The sequence below is a fragment of the Acomys russatus genome, chromosome 1 (genome assembly GCF_903995435.1).
Source record: "Acomys russatus chromosome 1, mAcoRus1.1, whole genome shotgun sequence".
Taxonomy (NCBI): domain Eukaryota; kingdom Metazoa; phylum Chordata; class Mammalia; order Rodentia; family Muridae; genus Acomys; species Acomys russatus.
In genome coordinates this window covers 72610011-72629929 of record NC_067137.1, presented here as the reverse complement: position 1 = coordinate 72629929, position 19919 = coordinate 72610011, and the positions used below count along the sequence as shown (strand labels likewise).

At 34.9% G+C, this 19919-nt stretch overlaps 1 protein-coding gene across 3 annotated transcripts in view; it reads right to left on the bottom strand.

Annotated features, from left to right (window-relative positions):
* Lrfn5 (leucine rich repeat and fibronectin type III domain containing 5) overlaps positions 1 to 19919 on the bottom strand; it is a 361151-nt gene that overhangs the window by 15931 nt on the left and 325301 nt on the right. The window lies entirely within an intron of this gene.

Below are 19919 nucleotides of genomic sequence, written 5' to 3'. Positions count from 1 at the left end.
TACATTCACTAATAATAATTTTCAGTATATTGTACAACTCTCACATTCTGGCTACAAAAGCAGGATCTTATTCTCAAAAGCCAGAAGGCTGAAAATGTATCACAAGATCTCCTACTCCACACACTACAAAATATTTCATTAGCTATGAATGAGGATGTTTAAAAACCATTTAAAAAAAACAGTTATTAAAATAATGAACACAAAATCCAAAACATATTGCATTATCTTTTCCTGTACGTTTTTATCTTAAGTGTATGGTGTGAAATCAATCATGGGGCTAGAGAGATGGTTCAGTGGTTTAGAGCACTGCCTGCTCTTCCAAAGGACCCAAGTTCAATTCCTAACACCCACATGGCAGCTCACAACTGCCTGTAACTCCAAGATCTGACACCCACACACCAACACACATAAATTAAAATTAAATAAAAATATATAAAAAAGAAAAGTAAACATAGCATCATAATAGTGATTATAATTTTCCACATATGTAATATGAAGTTTCACACTAAGGAGAGAAAATAGTTCTACGATATCACCCCAATTTTAATAGAATAAAAAACAAGACATGTAAAATTTCAAGTCATTATATATTTTTCTAAGAATGTATAACATTTAATTGTTTTATGCATCATCAAATGTGAATATAATTAATAACAATTACTATTCTAAACTGATAGAGTCTTGTTTTCTTGATAATTACTATTATTGAGCTAGAATTTCTACAGAAAATAAAATGTGCAAGAATAAAACAAAACAAAACCCCCCACAATTTTCAGAGACTATGAATCAGTATGCACGAAACTCTAATAAGAGAAGTAGTAAATTTAAAAGTAAAGTCCGGCTTCTCTAGGAGACATTATCCAAAACCATAACAGCAGAAAAACAAAGCACATCATTCATGACCAGTCAAGGAAAGAAGAGCAGTCAAACACAGAACTCCCTGGTATACGGGCTGCACCGGGGCACATATCTACCACCCTGCAAAGTGGATTATAAAGAGGCTTCCAGAAAAGCAAATAAAAGTCAAGTGACATGTGTGACAATACAAAGAACAAAATCACAAGTATAACTGGAGAGCAGAAAATGAAAAGAAGGCAGAAATGCACTTTTAGAAATATTGGAAAGCCATTTTTAAATGTGATTTTAAAAACATATCAATCTGAGCTCAATATAAGGAAATCATATTGAGACAAACCATAATCTAGCTGAAAATAATAAGAGTGGAGGAAGAAAAAAACTTAAAAACCTTCCTAGTAATGAAATTGTATACACAATGTTTAGTGAACAAAATGACAATACTGGGTGGTCCTTGGCCCCTAAACATAACTAAAGGATGAGGAATGATGAAAGTGTCTCAAAATCACTCTTTACAATTTGGGTAAAGTAACAATTTTGTAAAACATAAAAAAATAAAACTCTTCATCAAAAACATAGATTTCTTATGAATAAGATAAGGACAAAAGAGAAAAAGAAAAAAGAAAAAGGAAGAAATTCGTATGAGAGTGCAAACCAACAACTTACAAAGTAAAGCAACAGAAGAAAATTCAGGGACCCAAATAAGTTTTTATAAAGTATTGTAGAATTGGTATAAACTTGCCCTTCTGAAAATTGAAATAGATCTAAATTCCAAATAAAAAGAACATTAAGGAAAATACCAAGACAACTACAGTTACTTTGAAATATTAAATAGTTTAATGAATTGTATAACGCCGGTAACTGTGACAGCTATGAATGTAACATATATATATATATATATATAATTCTGGATTGTCTCATGGTTCTTCCTGCTGTATGTAGTTTATTTTATTCATGTGCAATAATATAAATGTATACATTAAAAAGAAACATAATAATAGAAAATTAAAACAAAAATAAAACAAAAAATAAAATAAAAAAAGAACAAATTCATAATAAGATACAATATACTGAGACAGTCCCCTGGAAACATTATAGTCTAGAAACACCTGTATTCAAAACATCACAAAATTATTCTATGTCATCTAAACATCAGTACAGCCAAGAACCATAATTTAAAATATAGTATATAATATATGCTCTTATAAGGAGACAGAGTTTGTGTGTGAGGGGGCATGTGCTAGTGAGATCTATGATTTATGATCTTGATAAAAGAGGTACAGAAACTCTCCATCCAATTATTGCAATTTTTTAGAATTACAAATAGATGACAACTCTATATGATGGCACACTGCAGTCTAATAAGAAATGAGCGATAATGTAAAAAGATGTATTTCCTCAGTTCTGTCATATTTAATTTTGCTTCCTATTTCATAGTATGACTTACTGTTGTATCAAGCAACAACACAGAAAAGTCACTGAAGATTTGATTGTCTAAAAAGTTAGAGTAAATTTAGAATAGATGTGAAGATTCTCTAACGATTGCCTTTAATTTTTGTCTAACATTTTTATGTATTGATAAAAATGAAATCTGTTAAAATTTTCAATGTGAGCAGCAAAAGTATTAAAAATATGTAAGACCAGGAATCTTTCAAGGAAGCAGTTTCATCTCATTACCCAAACCACAATTAATATCTGATTAATTGTTATCATTATATCAATAGACAACCACTTGGTCAGTAGTTATATTTTTTATAATTATGATTTGAAAATCATAAATGTTACCAACAAACTGATGCTTAATTTAAGCATATAAAACTTGCAAACATCTGTCTCCTGCTTTCTAGAAATAACAACATGTAAATTATACAAACAGGTTTTGCTAGAATTTTTGAAGGGCTGTAGCACTCCAAGTAGGGACATCATTGTAGCACTTTAGAGAATTTCTGCGCATCCCTGAATTACATGTTCTTTCAAGAAAACTCTTCTCAGACATAAAACAATTCATGTATAAGCAAAGAAGCAAATGCCACCCACAGTGCAAAATGATTTTTTATACATTTCTTTGCTTATCGCTGTTACATAACATATGCTGATGAGCTGGTGTTTATTCAGAACTAGAGTGGAATATCAAAGTAAATTCAGATTTTACAAGCCACACGGATTATAATATATTTAATGGAGAAACAAGTATGGCCAGAAATTAAACTTCTGCTTTCCCCTGTAGCTGCTGGACTCCATTCAGGAGAGTTCTAACATGTCAGTTTGTGTAAGATTGATCAGGTTGGTACCCAGAGACAAACAGTAATGTCCACTGATGCTGATGACTCACTGTAGGAGATATTAAAATGGTTAAAAGTGTTGACAAGAGTATTTTATTCAGTGAAACAGAATTGACTATTTTAATTTTAAGCACATCTTTGGTTTTCTGCCTGCTTATATATCCATAAAGAACTTAGAATCATAACTTATTTGTATTTGTCTGATCTATATGAGTGTCTGTGGAGACCAGTAAAGAGCATTGGTCCCCTGATGCTGTACTTACAGGTTGTTAACTGCCTGACATAGATGTTGGGAATCAATCTCAGGCACTTTGTAGCAACGAGTTCCCTTAATCACAGCTCTGCTACACCAAAACCAAGTAATTCTAACCACAGTCTCTATGAAAGCACATGCCAAAGATATCATGATTATTCCTTTCACACTCACGTTTCAAAATATGACATGATAATGATCTCCTGGTTTTTAGTAGTTATTAATGAAATCATTATCATATTGAATATATTTAGTTAAAATCCTCAAAGAAATTCAGTCCATAGCTAAACCCTTTGAAAGTTAGAAACTTGACATCTATGTAGAACAAATATTAAAACAAAAAGTGGAATAAGAGAAATTCTGACTTAACATATCTTTTGATACTTTTGATACAGTTATACAAGTCAATGGGTTATTAGTATCACATTATATAGATGTCCATTGTGGAAAATAACTAAAATTGAAATACTAAAACAACATGAAGAAATAATTTATTTGTTTTAAAATGAGGAATCTTAAGATGAGATGATAATAGTACAAAATGTCAATTTTACTGAGTGCAATTTGTTATGTTCTGTTGGACTTATTGATGTATGGCTACTTCAATGAGAGTTTGCTTTCTAGAGTATTTTTTCACATAATAGATTTTAATTCCATTTGTCCCTTCCCCAACTTTTCCCAGATCTTCCCTGCCTCTCTACCCACTAATTTCATGGTTTTCTTCCTCCCTCTCTTTTTAGCTAAAGCAAACAAAATAAAACGAAATAAACAACACACAAATAATATGAAATCTGTGTTCTGTTGGTCAACTAATCCTGACTGTTGGCCTATCATAGAGTGTATTTAATATACTTAGTGGCACTTTATTGTGGAAAATATGCTTCCTTTTCCACAACATGTATCAATTGCAAAGAACTTCTTGGTTAAGGGTAGGGCTTTGTGTCCTTTTCTCCTGCTCAATGTTGTCTGGTTTGAACCTGTCCACAACCTATGGGTAGTTCACATGTGTGATTAATAAGTCTTGTTGTATCAGGATGACACTATTTCCTTGGGATCATCTATCACCTTGACTCTTAAAAGACTTTCATCTTCTTCTGCATTGACCCTTGGGTATGATGAAAACATTCCATTAAGGACTGAGTGCTTCAAAGTCTCCCACTCTCTGCACATTATCCAGTTGTTGGTCTCTGTGCTGAATATCATCTACTATAATAAGAAGGCTGTCTTTGAGTACTGAATTATACTTTTATCTGTGAGTACAGCAGTATGATATTAGGAGCCACTTTATTGGCATGTTCCTTTAGCAGAATAATAGTAGGATTTTCCTTAGGCCCATGAGTTATTTAATAGAAAGTTCTTTGCCAATTTAGCAATGTCAAATATTGCTTCCATCTTATGGAATGGACCTCAAATCCAATCAAAAGTGGGTTGTTACTTCAATAATATTTGTGCCACTATTTTATCATTATATCTTGCAGGCAAGCTCACTGTTGTAGGTCCCATAGCTTGTAGCTGTGTGTTATTGAAAATTACTTTTCTCCTCTAGTACTATACAAAGTACCTTCAAATGGATTTAATCCTCATATGATGGAACATATATTACATACTTTTCTTTCCATTTTCAAAAATAAACTTAATAATAGAAATATTAATTCATTCCAGGTCATATCAGTAGACAAAAAAGAGGTAAATAAAAAGTTATGTTAAAGTGGCTCCTTTATTTATTTAAGGTCACACTTAAAATATTAGGTTATGCATAGTAAATATCACTTTTTATGTATTTTGATGGCTATATGTGAAAAGATACTGACTTTTGTGATTCTTTACACTTATAACATAATTTCTTCACATATTTTCCAGATCTATTTGCATTGATGAGTGACTTAAAAGCCATTTGTATGGAAACACAAATTGTATGTCTAAATACCATCTATGATTTACCTTGAGCATATCAAGATATGAATGTGACCCTCCAACATTTCCATCCTGAATATTAATTATTTAAGAATATATGAAACATAGCTAGTAGAAAGGAGATAGTTTGTGTGTGTGTGTGTGTGTCTGTGTGTCTGTGTGTGTGTGTGTGTGTGTGTGTGTGTGTGTGTGTGAAAATAGCCCTCAGTATTCTCTCAGTGGTGTGATCTGATTCCCCTTTGGTTTACTTGTAACTTTGTCCATCACTGAGAATTTATAATGTCATCAGAAATCTGTGAATCTTGAGAATTGCTACAAAAAAACCAGTGATAAGTGCATTTCCTCTCACAGAAAATAGTCTGTGAAAAGAAAGATGCCAAAGGGCAGTCTATCCTACAACAGTTAAAGATTCCCAACATTGCTGGGACATCAGTAGTTTGGCATAATAACATCAGTCAGTTGGGATAACTTTCACTTGTTTTACTTAAAATTAATTTCTGTGGACTGAGATCTCCAAAAATGGGCACATGAATGTTCAGAAAGAAGTGGGTAGTATTTTCTAAAGGACTTGATGTGTGTAGAAATTTTTAGTAATTGAGCCTGCAGTGTCTCAATATAAATAATCTGGGTCAAAGATAGATATTTAGACAATGTGATAAGCTATGTTGTATGTGAAAATGAATTTTCCAAGTAACAGATTTAAAAGGTTATTGAGGATACCAGAAGGTTGTATTATTTTTCTTGTATGTAAGCAAAATGTACTGCAGGAAAAAGGAGGGATGATAAAGAAGGAAAATAAAAAAGCCCCAATGTAATGTGCACAGGTAGGTGGCCTTCCGATGAGGAAGTGGAGTTAAGAAGGAACTCAAGAAAAGTACCTTTATTCTCTGTGGCATTAGCAGATAATATCTGTCCCCAATGTGAAACTTAAAAGATATTTTCTCCAACTATGAGTTCCTTTTAGGAAACCACAGAATTAAAGACTTGAAGTAAAGCATTTACACAATCTCTTTGAAGGACTAAGCACATTATTAGGTAACCATGGTAACAACTTATATTTAGTAAAAGAGTTTCTCTTTGTATTGCATCTCTTTGTGAGACAATCAGGTATTAGTGGACACAAGATGCAGGAGGATCCATCATAGGACATCATGAAGAAACAGATTTACACTAAATCACTATGTTATGCTATGCCATTGGATAACATTTGTGTCATTTCAGGTTCTGAGAATAGAAAGGTTCAATCCATAGAAGTCACCTTGGTCAGGACACCTGGAGAGGCACAAAATGTCAAAACATTTGAAGAAATCTGTCATAGAGTAAGGTGACTCTAATATTCATGTTATACTGTATTTTTGAAAAATGGGAAGATTGACTCCTAAGTATTCATATAAAAATTGGTAAATATCTAGAGTATTGAATTTGTTATTTAACTATTTTTAACCATTTCCTAATGTACATATAATTGAAAATATAATGTAATGCATAAGGTACATAATCATATCTGTCATTTAAATTTTTAAATGAAGAACTACAAGAGGGGAATATAAATGATTCTTTACCAATTAAAACTATATCAATTTGTACAACTAGTCATATACCAAACTACCCTGATATCATCAAAGTGAACTGCACGAAAGCCCTAGGTAAATGGGTTTAGTAAAATAACAAATTATATTGAAAGCACAAAGGGGAAATGGTTGTTTACATAAACCCTGAACAAACTCCAAGCAGCTCAAGAGATACTTTTTGCTTGGCAGAATAAGAGGATTTGTCTTAGAGATGAACCTAGCAGCAAGCCAAACAGTAAATACAGTCGATAGCAAGCAGTGGCTTGTGACCCAGGCCAGTGCCTACAGCCTCTGTTACTTAAAAACACTTTCCAGGTATCACTACAACTACAACTGAAAATGTCCTTCAACGTCAGAGAGGAAAGACTTCAATGCATAGGTCACAAGAGTCACCTCAGAACGCCTTTGAAGTTCAATGTTAGGACATGTGGTGACTGTCACACCACATAAAGGGACAACCTTGTTCTTAGGCTAGAGTTCACAAGTAGAACCTTGTAACATCCACTCACATTAAGTGGAGATGCTGCCTCATTGTTAAGCCCATGTTTTATCCATAATGATTTTTAGTCTTAAAGTGTACTTTGAGCATAAGCCTTCCAAAGACTATACAGGACATTGTATGTACAAGACTCAATGCTTTCATTCATAGCTCTTCAAACTTTTATAAGAAAAGATGGTGTGAGAACATATTTAATTGGGGTAGGCCTTGGCATAACACATGCTTTAGGACTCAGTATTAGGCTCTTGCAATCTTTTTTTTTTTTTTTTTTTTTTTTTTTTTTTTTTTTTTTTTTCAGGCTTAAAGATTTTATTTAGATGTCAGCACAGGGGTATCCTGAATAGGGATTCATCATCCATGCTTAGCCATCATTATAACCAATCTTGATCTAAATAGCCTTATGTTTGCTTGAGTTCCCAGGACCCGGGTTCAATTCCCAGCACCTACATGGCAGCTCACAACTGTCTGTAACTTCAGTGTGAGGGGACCTGACAGCCTCACACAGACAAACATGCTGGCAAAACACCAATGTAAAATAAATAAAAAATAAATAAATGTAAATTAGAAAACTGCTCTTGCAATCTTTTTTTTAATATTCAACATATTTTTATTGTAAATTACATTAATATTTTAAGGAAAATTCCATTAAAAAGAGATATTACATGCCTTATCCTATGTAGTTCATTTTGGTGTTTTTGTTTACTTCTTTATTTTTTATTTTTTTTATTTTTTGCAATCTTAAACTGAGTAAAACTTTGTACTTTGCCTGCCCAGACCCATGAAAATAACAGAAAAGCTCTTGTACTTCCAGAGACATGAAGTTCTTAGACTTCTCTTTCCAGTATCACCCATGATTGTTTGCAATAGCATTTGCCATGTGACTCTAGTCACAGGCAGCTTAATTTACCTTGGTCCCACCTCAGAGGTTTTTTTGGGGTTTTGTTTGTTTGTTTATTGTTTTGGTTTGTTTTGTTTTGCCGAACTATGAACTCATTTCCCAGAACAGCACTGCATGATTTTACTACTGGTAGTTATGAAAAATGCCTAAGCATGAGGCTGGTCCTTCAGCAATGATTCTGTCTGACATTACAATCTAAGTATCTGAACATGGTCAGGCATGTGAGGATACTGGTGCCACTGAAAAGCTGAAGGACAGCCCTCTTCAGATATCCATTCTTTTCATGTTGAGCAACACCTCAAGTGCAAATTTTAAACACACACACACACACACACACAGACACGTGTGCACGCATACTGGGATTACCCTCTAGTGTTGAACTGGTGTCAAAAAATTTAGAAGAAACACTATAAACTCAGATTTAGGGTGCCATCTAGTGCTAAATTAAGAAAAGGATAAATTCTTAGCTGTGGGATTAGAATTTCTAGAAAGACTAGTATAATAGAAGAAAGTTCACAATTTAAATAAATAACGATCTTTCCATATCTAGATAATGCTGCACAAGAATGTGCTGGAAACCATGGTCTCACATAATAGTCAAACAGTGAGCCAAAAACATGCCAACCACAGCCTGTACCTGAAAATCTTGGTTAAAAAAAAAAAAAACAGAAAATAACACTTTTAAGAAACTCAGTAAACTTTCAGGAAACAGAAATGTTAACAGGGAATGTTAGCAGAAAAAGTAAAGTACTATTTAAAACTAAAGAGAATCGTTGAGATAAAAATGCACTAAATAAAATTTAAAACACTTTAGAAGGTATCAGTAGTAGAGCTATTATTTCTAGTAATGCCCACTCATTTACAAATGTTATAACTTCAATCTTCAAAAATATGTAATACATGTTGCATTGTGCAAATTTACCACACTGTTTATTTTCCATTCATCAAATGATGGACATTTATTTTGTTTCTGTATTCTGGATATTATGAGCAGAATGACAATAAACATGGAGGAGCAAGTATCTTTATTGAAAGAAATAGAATCCTTGTGGCTTATTCACAAGAGTTGCCAAAAGTATGGTTATTCATTGTCTATCTTTTGGACAACTCTCATACTGATTTCTGTAGTGGCTGTATTAGTTTTGCATACCCTCCAGAAGTAAATAAATATTTTTTCTTTGTCGATGTCAGCATTTGTCATCATTTGATTTTCTATTTTTCTCCATTCTGATGAAGGTAAGATGAAATCTTAGTTTTACCATGCTTCTTTATCAGTGTCAAGAACCAATGAAATTAGATTTTTGTCATTATTCTCTTTAGAGGCCATAACATTAAGCTGACTCAGAATCATTTATCTTAAACCCATAGATTGCATTTTTCATTCCTCATTAGAGAAGCTTCAATATACAATCACTTGCAGAGAGATCTACACCTGATAAAAATGCAGAAAATAAGAAACTGTGGATAGCTCAGTCCTTTTAAAAATGTTTTTATTTTTCCAAACAGGGTTTTTCTGTTTTAGTCTGTCTGCCTTGGAACACACTCTGAAAACCAAGCTGGCCTTGAACTCAAAGAGACTCACTAGCCTCTCCATCCTGAGTTTTGGGATTAAAGAAGTGCACCACCACTACCTAGCTGGATTGATCAGTCCTAAAAAGAACATTTATATCACACACATATAATATAAATTATATATATCATATATACCACACAATAAAATACAAATGGTATAACACACACATATTATATAATTTTTATCTCCCCTTCCTCTGAAATCTTAGAGATCATCAAGAAAGCAAGTATAGAAAGTTTGTAAGAGCCAGAGGCTGTGGATGATTTCAAGGAATCAGTGTTTTCTTGACACAGAACGCCAGTGTCACATATGAACTCCCAGTGGTTGTGGCAGCCTACCAATGCCTAAACAAGCTTAACAAAAAACAAAAAAACAAAAAAACAAAAAAACAAAACAAAACAAAACACAGCATGAAGAAGGAGGAAGGCAGAAATGTACATCTGTAGCTTTTGTTTTAATTCATGAATCTCTTTTTTAAATTTATTATTATGTTTTAACATATACATGTATATTATTACACATATATACATAAACTACCTACAGCACTAAGAGCCATGAAACAGTCAGGAATTGTATAAATTTACATCATAGTGTTTTGGCTATTTGTATTTGGCAACCTTGAAGAAAACATCATCTCTATCTTGGTGCATTTAAAATTCTGAATGTAAATCAATGTCTATCCTATCTCATCTCTATCAACTTAAAACATTGATATAGACCTGAAAACATCTTAACCCCTACACAACCAAGCTTAATTGTAAAACTAAACTATCTGGTTTTCAGCCTCATCAGTGACTTGAGAAGGAATAAAATTAATTGCCTGAATCGATAGGAAGTGCAGGTTAGCAGATTCCAAAATGAGAAAATGACAGAGACAGTTTGCTGCCTGAACTGCCACCCAACACTCTCTATAACATTGGAGCATCATCTTCAGCCTTCTGGCCCAGTATATCTGACAGACATATTTGTGAGGCAGGAACTATTGAGGACTTGCAGGCTGTTGACTCTGCCTGCATCCACGCTTTCCCCTTTTCAGGCAGAATTCTGTGTGATGGTTGCTGTAAGAAGGAAAGTTAATTTTCTTTAAGGGTGTGGCCCCTTGCCAGTAGCCATGCAGCATCTGCAGGTAACAGCATGTGTGTGTCAGCGGTGGAACTCTACTTCCTCAAGGCCAATGGAAACCCATTACCACTTGGCAAGGACCTGTGGTGAATTTTGTTTGCCTCTGTGCTTATTACATACATTGTGTGTTATACAAGCTCTCCTTGCTTTTCTTATACTGTTTTTCATCAAAGCAATATTTGCTGGTCACAAGCAAGTCTGGGATCACACAGGCTGAAAGCCCTGTCGATTATTCTGTGTTTCTTTCAAGGAATAGCAACCTCCTCTTCTCTTTCTGTCTCTATTATGCTCTATATATGACCACTAATCCTGAGTATTTTGGGAACACGTAATCATATCCCTAGAGAAACAGCTACACTCACATTGAGTAAGCCTGTGCCAGATGTGAGGAGCAATAGGTCCTGCTTGCATGATTGTTCTGAGGAAGCCATGTCTCGTTGATAGAGACTTAAAAAATGAGGAAGCTGTGACTGATCAATAGAGAATTAAAAAATGGTTCCTGGAAAGGTAGTATTAGGAACTGATAGGTGCGTGTCAGAAAAGGTTTCTTGGTGCAATAAGCACATCTCTATCTGTAGTTTAAAAAGTATACTGACAGTGGGGTTCTATTTGATGAATGGATTTATACCCACAAATGGTTAATCTGTCTCTCACCTTGCATAATTATGTAACTGCATTTACTACAAGCTTAGTATGTGCTCATGTCCACAGGACATGCCTGGCATACATTTATTTTTGACTTGCTAAAATTATGCTTTGTAGTGCAAAATATGATTGGGGGTGATTGAACCAGCAGAGTGGGGAAGCCACTTGCTTTAATGTAAACAGGTGGTCAATATCTTCACTTTTGTCGACATCATACCTCTGTCCACAGTTTCCATTACCCTTCTAGTATTGGTGGTCAGCAGCCCCTGTTAAGTTTCAAGCTCCAGCTGAAGGCTACACATCAAAGTATCTATGGGCTTCACAAATTGGAGTTGATAGAGAAGAAAAGGACAAAATATAGGGTCGGTAGGGTAGGTTGAAGAGGAGCTGTGGGGTGAATATTATCAAAATACATGACCTTTTCAAAGGACTAATAAAAATTGTCCCTTCTCTCTAAACAAAAATGTTCAAATTAGATGCTGGATATAAATTGATGTGAGAATATAAAGATGGGGAAAAACTGCATACATCATATACTTATAAAGAATAAGAAGTTCTTGTGTGCTCCTACCTGGTGAAGTACTGGAGATAACTATCTACTGCATGTTTTAAAAGGTTGGGAGTTTCAGTGATTTGTCTGCTTTCAATTTTGTATATACACATGAGTCAATTTGTGGTGCAGTGTCAGCATATAGCAGGAGAAATCCCTGTGAGCTGGATTTAAGATTAGCTCTAAGACATCTGATTTCAGGAAATGAGCTTGGGTCTTCAGAAACATTACTCTTAACTCCTTAGACCACTTTTTTAATGTTTTTACTGCAAAGAAATATTGCTTGATAAGACAGATACGTTTGCAGTGATTAAAACTTTTCTAATATATACCATTAAAATGACATGTAACCCAATAATAAAATACATTTTTCAAAGTTTGAATTAAAATGGATTTTAATATTAAATAAGATTGAACTAAAATGCTACTTTATCAAGTCAATTAATAACAGAGTGAGTGAGTTCTTTTAGCTATTTGTTTGACATTCTAATAATAAAATGTCTGATCATTTCTGATGTCCTGGTTTGCCCCAGCTCCATTTTCCCACTGATGGTTAGTATTCCTTCAAATTTTGGTTCCTGGGTGATGGTGACTTTGTTATACTGTAACAGTTATAGAAGTATATTTGTAAAGCAATACAGAAAGATGATAAAAATATAGAGATTGTATGACCAAAATCAGTCAACTAGAGATATAGATAGTTATATAGAAATATCAATAATTCATTGGAAAAATAAGTGCATTTAAGGTTGTCATTTGATAAAATTGTAGGAACCTAGATGTTTCCAACTGAAATTCTAGATGGCTAGAAGAGATCTACTAAGGTGATAAATTAAAAAATAAACATGAGTGGAGCATAGTAAAGCAAGATGGACACATCCAGAAGAAAGTAATGAAATTACTGATGGTTTAAATATGAAATATGTGTGTGGGCGAAAAGTTCCGGCAGGAAGCCTACAGAAATATTTTGTCAAACTAGCACCATATGGAAGCTTTCATAGCACTAATGGGAATGTGTTAATAATTCATTCCCCTCCCCATCTCTCCCTCTCCCTCTCCATCGCCATCACCATCCCCATCTTTCTCCTCAACCTTTCAGAAACTAGGGACACGTGAGCATTTAGAAGGTTATGTTGTATTGGGCTCAGGATACACTTTTATAAACAATAAAGGTTTTCAGTAAAATCTGTATGCTTTTTATAATTCTCTGACTGATATCGGACCTTGTTGTCCATAAAATCCAACAGTACACTAATCCATAATGAAAGACAGGAGTAAGAGATAGTAGTTTTATTTACCCAGCATGCACTTGAGCCATTACTTGAGCTATTTACCTAGGATGGATGCTTTGTCAGTGGCTACTTCAGCAGCTACATCCTCACTGCTCATGTTTCCTCTTGGTGAAATTTCTATAAAGTTTTAACACGTTTGTTTTTAAGTCATTAAAAACGCTGAAGCAAGAGATGGCCTTAATAAAAATGCAAATTAAATTCTGCACCTATTTACCATTATAAGTCTACATGTATAACTGTGTACATGTTAACACCTGCACGTGTGAGGACAGTGATGTGCCGGTTGCCATTCTGAAATCTATTCTCCTCTTCTTCAACCTCATAGGCCACTGTTTCCAGAATAGTTAGTTCTCTGCTTTCTTAGGTAGATAGGTCTAATGAGGCACACCGCTACTTCCAAAGATGCTTAAGTAAAAATATTGAGAAGAACTTCAGAGAAGTCTTGAAGGGCGATGACAAAGATGTGAGGCATCTGTTTATCTTTTCTCTGTCTACCTTCTTCTGAAATATAATTTAGGTATGAAATCTGAAACTTCAGTAGCCACCATAGACAAGGATATGACCTGGAAAAAGTCATGTGGCAGTATAATTAAAGCTCCCTTCCTTCTCGTCTTCTGTCATTCTTTCCTTTATTCCCTCCATCATTGTCCCTCCCTTCCGTCTTAGAATTTCTATGTAGTCATGGCTGACTTGAAAGGCTGAAATCATTTGGCTTAACCTCCTGAATGAGGAGACTGCAAATGTGTCACCTACCTGAGTAGTAAAACACATTTCTTTTTGTCAGGAATTTGTTATACCAACTTGAATTTTCTTGCAAGTTGTTTAGTCTTATTAAAAAAATAGGATCTACTCATATATAAGCTAGACCAAAATTAGTATAAAGATTATAAAGATTATTGAAAATATTAGAATATCAACTATAAATATACTATACATGACAACAAATGAATGTATAATGCAGAAACCTATGCAGCTAGTCTCTCTAAATATATTTTAAAGTATATATATATATATATATATATATATATATATATATATATATATATATATATATGAAAGTATATTTTGTAAAAATGCTTCAAAGTTAAAAAGAGCTTAGGTTACTTTAATACTAAAATTTTATTGTTGTCCTTAAATTACAATAGTAAAAATTGTAATTTAATTGACAAGTTTTTGACAGTTATTGCTCTGAGCTACAACACAATTGCAAAATATCCAAAGATTTTATGATGTTGAAATGAGTAAGGTCACTAAATATACATATATTATACACTTTTCATTCATTCCCTTGGGCACTTTCTGATAGTAAGTTAGTTAACAATCCATTATGTATTTTAGCTAACCAAGAAAGTTTTAAAATAATCACTCCTTCTTTTAAGAAGAAATATTATTTCACAATGGGAAAATAAGGTTAAAGAGAAGAGAAAGATTTCTGAGTTTATTATAAATATGCATTGTAATCAAAATAGTTGGCTGAAGTATTGAGTTGTGGCTTTGGTCAGTTAATCAATAAAATTAAATTAAGTAATATATAGAAAAAAATATTTGAGCTTCCAGGAGATGATGAGATTGGTTGGGGCATACTATTTTAATGACCACGTATTGTTTAACTGACTGATGAAGATAATTAAATAATGACTGACCGATATGAAAGTCAATGGGAATGTAAACTGTGAAGGAGAAAATGGGCATGAATGGCTCTTGGGCAACAAAGATTTTACTTTACATTGCTTGGCAATCTCTGTTATCTAAATTTGGAAGTATTTTTGCAGTTATTTGTTATAGCATAAGTAATGAAGAATTTTGAGTTAATGACTGTTTCTAAGTTGTCTATTGGCAGGGCTCTTAATGGAAGTATTTCTATGTGAGACAAATAAATATCCATTATTCATCTCTATAGTTTAGAAAACAAGGCTAGATACCTCATCAATTATAATTCTTGCCCCGAGTATTCATCTTGTTCCAATTTTTATTAAACACTGAATTATAAGTAAGGAAGTGAATCTTCAGCTTTTCAAACCTTAAATCCCAATATATGCAGCCTACATGTTTCTTAATAATGTAATGTTCAAGTGAAGGACAGACCACTTAGTGTTAGAATGTAACTCACAAAAGTCATTACCATTAAAAATAATAAGAGAATGTATTATAATGTGTAAGCCGTTGAAGAGAGAGCCCAGGACAGGAGCCTACATAGTTGTTCTCTGAAAGACACCACCCATCAGAAGCTTAGTCACACAGTTAAACTGTAGGCAGAGCACAGGGTGTGCTATAGGTGAGTAGGAAGGCAAGTAAGGAGCTCCATAAGAAGACCAACAGAGCCAAAAAATGTGGGAATTTAAGAGTTGAAGTCAGTACATTCCATGTGTACCTTTCTGGGTCTAGGTTACCTCACTCAGAATGACCTATTCTAGTTCTAGCCATATTTCTGAAAAATTCATGATATCTTTGTTTTTAATAGCTAAGTAATATTCCACTGTGTAAATATATCAAAGATTCTTTATCCATTCTTCAGTTGATAGACATCTAGATTGTTTCCAGCATCTAGCTATAATGAATAAAACTAATATGAACGTAGTTGATCAAATGTCCTTGTTGTATGGTAGAGCATCTTTTGAATATATACCCAGGAGTGGTATAGCTTGGTCTTGAGGTGTAGCTATTCATAATTTTCTGAGAAAGCTCCAGATTGATTTCCAAAATGGATGTACAAATTTGCCTTCCTACCAGAATGGAGGAGTGTTTCCCTTTTTCCACATCCTTACCAGAATGTGCTATTACTTGATTTTTTGATCTTAGCAATTTTGATAAGTATAAGGTAGAATTTCAAGGTCATTTTGATATGCATATCCCTAACGACTAAAGCTATTGAACATTTCTTAAGTGCTTCTCAGCCATTCATTGTTTCTATATTGAGAATTCTCTGTTTAGTTCTGTACTCCATTTTTTATTTGGGTTACTTTGTTTGTTGGTGTTTAGTGTTTTAAGTTTTTTATATATTTGGATATTATCCCTTTCTTAGATGTGGATTGGAGAAGATCTTTTCCCAATATGTATATGATATGTACTCACTTTCATAAGTGGATTTTTAGCCCTATAGTACAAAATAAACACACTACAATGCATAGACCCAAAGAAGATATGGAGCAAGAAGAACCCAAGGGCAGATGCTTAAACCTCATTCAGAAGGGGAAATAGAATAGACAGAGGCGGCAGTTGAAGAGAGAACAAAGTCGGAGAGGAAACACAGAGAGATATGAGGAGAGAGAGCAGCCCTGGGGAAAGCATAGACAGGAGAACAAAAGAGAAATTGTGGGTGGGGGCATCTCTTTCACAAGCTGTAGATCTAAGTCATAGTAGGTTCCCAGGGGGATATGAGAGGGACTCTAGCAGAGACTACTAGTAGCATAGGTCATAGAGACTGAAGAGGAAAACTTCTAACTAGACAAGTCTCCTAGTAGAGGGAGAGGAACTCCAATCCATCCACAAAAAAACTTTGATCCAAAAATCACTCCATCTACAGGGATAAAGGTGCAGGGATAAATTTAGAGCAGATAGAGCTGAGATTGAGGAAAGGTCCAAGCAATGTCTGGCTCAACCAAAGATCTATGCCATGGAAGAGAAACAACCTCTAACATTATTAGAGATATTCTGCTGTTCTTGCAGACAAGAGTCAAGCAGAGTTGTCCTCTGAGAGGCTCTACCCAGCAGCACCTCCAAACAGATGTTGAGACTCACAGCCAAACATTCAGTGGTGAGATGCTTAGGGAGCCTTGCAGAGGAATGTAGGGAAGGCAAGAAGGACCTAATTATGACAGAAGCTTCACAAGAAGACCCACAGAGCCAACTAACTAGGGCCCAAAGTAGCCTACTAATATTGAAGCACCAACCAAAGACCTTGCATGGACTGCAATTATGTCCCCTACCAAATGTATCTGATGCCCACTGAGAATTCATTTAGGTCCACTAGTAAGGGAAGTGGGGGCTCTCTCTGACATGGAATCTCTTGTGAGACCTTCAATCACTGCCTCCTGTCAAGACTGCCTTGCCAGGCCACAGGAAAAGGGTACACATTCATCTTGATACTAATGGATGAACCTGGGAGGATGGAAAGGGGGCTCCCCTCTTTTGAGGAATAGGAGAGGAGGATGTGGAAGAGGGATGGAGGGTCAGACTGGGATGTAAGGAGAGATGAGATTATGAGGAGGGTGGAAAGTGAATAAATGAACTAAACATTTTAATAAAATAAAAGAAAAAGTGTAGAAGTAATTTTTCAACCCGTACAGTGGTAATCTGATTATGAATAGTTGCCCTAAGACAGAAAAATAAAGAATTCCCATTAAAGTGATGCATTTTTTTAATGTCAAAAAGCATATTGTTTCAATAATTTTCAAATAGTAATGACAAAAGAATCTTCTTTCTTATATGTAAAATGTGATACACAGCTCTGGGTATCTACTCCTCCTTGGTGTGTCTACTTTTTTTTGTTCTAGAGCTTTCAGGTTTGTTGTTAAGTTGCTACTATGGGATCTCTCCAATTTCTTTATGAAGGCAATTTGTGCTATAAACTTTCTTCTTAGCACTGCTTTCATTATACTCCTTAAATTTGAGTATATTGTGCTTTCATTTTCATTAAATTATAGAAAGTTTTTAATTTTTTTTGTCCCTGAACCAGTGATCATTGAGTAGAGAGTTGTTCAGTTTCCCATGAGTTTGTAGGCTTTCTGTTGTTTCTGGCAATAGTTCTACCTCTAGACCTAGCCATACAACTCCTGGGCATATATTGGAAATATACTCTTCCACACAAAAAGGACATTTGCTCAACTATGTTCTTAGCATCTTTATTCATAATACCCAGAAACAGGAAACAGCCTAGATGTCCCTCAACTGAGGAATGAATAAGGAAACTGTGGTACATTTACACAATGGATACTATTCAGCTATCAAAAACAAGGAAATCTTGAAGTTTGCAGGCAAATGGATAGAACTAGAAAAAAAATCATCCTGAGTGTAACCCAGACTCAGAAAGACATGCATGGTAAATACTAACTTATTGGTAAATATTAGACAAATGGCACAGGATAACCACACTACAATCCATAGACTTAAAGAAACTTAAAAACAAGGAGAATTCTAGGGAGGGTGTTTAAATCTCATTCATAAGGGCAAATAGAATAGACATTAGAAAAGGTTGAAGAGAAGTAACAGGAAGAAATAGGAGCCTACAATAGAGGCTCTCTGAAAGACTCCACCTAGTGGGTGATCAAAGCAGATGCTGAGACTCACAGCCAAATTTTGGGATGGAGGGCAGGGAGTATTATTGAAGAGTTTGGGGATAGAAGACTTGAAGGAGATAGAAGCTCCACAAAGAGAGCAACAAATGTGGGCCAGAATTAGAGGGCTGCAGAGACTGATGCATCAACCAAGAACCGTGCATGGTAGGGACCTAGACCCCCTTCTCAGATGTGGTCAATAGGCAGCACAGTTTCCTTGTGGGTTCCATAATATGGGGTATAGAGTATAGGGACAGTTACAGAGACTTAAAGCTAGACACTGGACAGAGTCCTGAGGGTGTAGGGTGGCCCTGTCAGGCCACAGAGGAAGAGGTCATATGTAGTACAGGGTATCTTAATAAACTAAGATCTATGGATTAGGGGAGGGAGGGAAAGGGGATGAGAGAGGGGACGGGATGGGGGTAGATAAGGGAGTGAGTGGAACCAGGAAGGGAAGAGAGAGGGAGCTACAGTTGAGATGTAAAGAACTCAAACTACAGAACAAGCAGGTAGTTTATATTCCTAATCCCACTACATGGGAATAGTTCTGAGACTTGCAGAGATATAAATGTCAAGGCATAGAGAGGCCTCATGTTGACCACAGATCCTCTGTGACTTAGTATTAGAGGTCACTACTAGTAAAGCATGAAGGAGGATTTGCAAATGCCTTATGTCAACGCATACAATGACCAGAAAGCTAGCTTTAATTGTTCTATGCATCCCGCAAGCCTTGTGCAATTATAATGTTAGAACTGTATAATATTTCTGAGAAATTATGTTTTCAGAACAAAATAACCAGCTAGATCAGATCTGACAGGAATCATTCCTCCCAACTCAATGGACGCTGACATCCTGCATCCTCCTAGTTCCAGCCCCAGATGATTCTGTTGCTTTTACCCATCAGATTTGGACAGCTTCCTGGACAACATTGTAGAAAACTGCTGATCCAATTTGGACCACCATTTCACTCTCCTACTAATCCTAGAATATTCCAACATTTAGAAACTGAACCATAAATGCAATCACTAGATTGCTTAACCATTCTCTCCAAATTTGGGGGGCCCAAAACTTAAGAGAATGATGCCCCATTCCCTCAAAGCAGGAGGATTGTATAGGTTGCTGTTTGTTTGCTTGATCTATGAATGCTTATTCTCATCGGGAGGTGGTCATAAGTCTTTATTAGTCTTATACA